This window comes from Wasmannia auropunctata, unplaced genomic scaffold (genome assembly GCF_000956235.1).
Source record: "Wasmannia auropunctata unplaced genomic scaffold, wasmannia.A_1.0 LD336103.1, whole genome shotgun sequence".
Taxonomy (NCBI): Eukaryota; Metazoa; Arthropoda; class Insecta; order Hymenoptera; family Formicidae; genus Wasmannia; species Wasmannia auropunctata.
In genome coordinates, this window is record NW_012026787.1 from 1,719,939 (window position 1) to 1,720,887 (window position 949).

The window sequence follows — 949 nt, forward strand, 5'->3', positions numbered from 1 at the left end:
CAGACTTAGGAGACGCTAAATGCTACTTAGGAATACAGATTGAACGAAATGAAGAAGGAAGTTTTCTCCTACATCAAAACATGAAGATACAACGACTACTTGAAGAAAATGGGATGGAATCTGCAAAAACGGCGAACACTCCCATAGACACAAATTACCTAAAGAAAGACAACGATGTAGACTTACTCCCGTCAAATGTAAAATATCGGCAGGTTATCGGATCGCTACTTCATATATCGACTTCTACCAGACCCGATATAGCTACAGCAGTTAACATTTTATGCAGAAATGTAAGTAATTCCAGACAACGTGATTGGACAGCATTGAAAAGAATATTACGTTATTTAAAACTAACAGCTGATATTAAATTGTGTTTGGGAAAATGTGACAACATGAAACTTATTGAATTTGTGGACGCGGACTGGGCTGGTGATGTACAAGACAGAAAATCTACCAGCGGATATATCTTTCAATTAGGAAAAAGTACTGTAGCATGGTCAAGCAGAAAACAATCATCAACAGCTTTGTCTTCAACAGAAGCTGAGTATATTGCAGCAGCATATGCAACTCAAGAAGCAAATTGGTTACGAAACTTACTGACGGAATTTGGATATCAACCTACAGAACCAACGCTAATCTACGAAGATAATATGAGCTGCATAGAACTAGCACAAATGGAAAAGATCAATCAGCGTAGTAAACATATTGACATTAGATACCACTACATCAGGGATGAGCTGCAGCAAGGACGTATTATTCTGAAATATTGTCCAACAGAAAAGATGGTAGCAGATATCATGATTAAACCCTTATCAAACATAAAACATCAAGAGATAATTGCTGTCATAGGGTTATTAGTTTAAAAGACGTTGAGGAGAGGTGTTAGATTATAGTCTTACAACGTCATTTTATATTTACTGCTCAATTCAAATGTATAGTTATAGAGTTA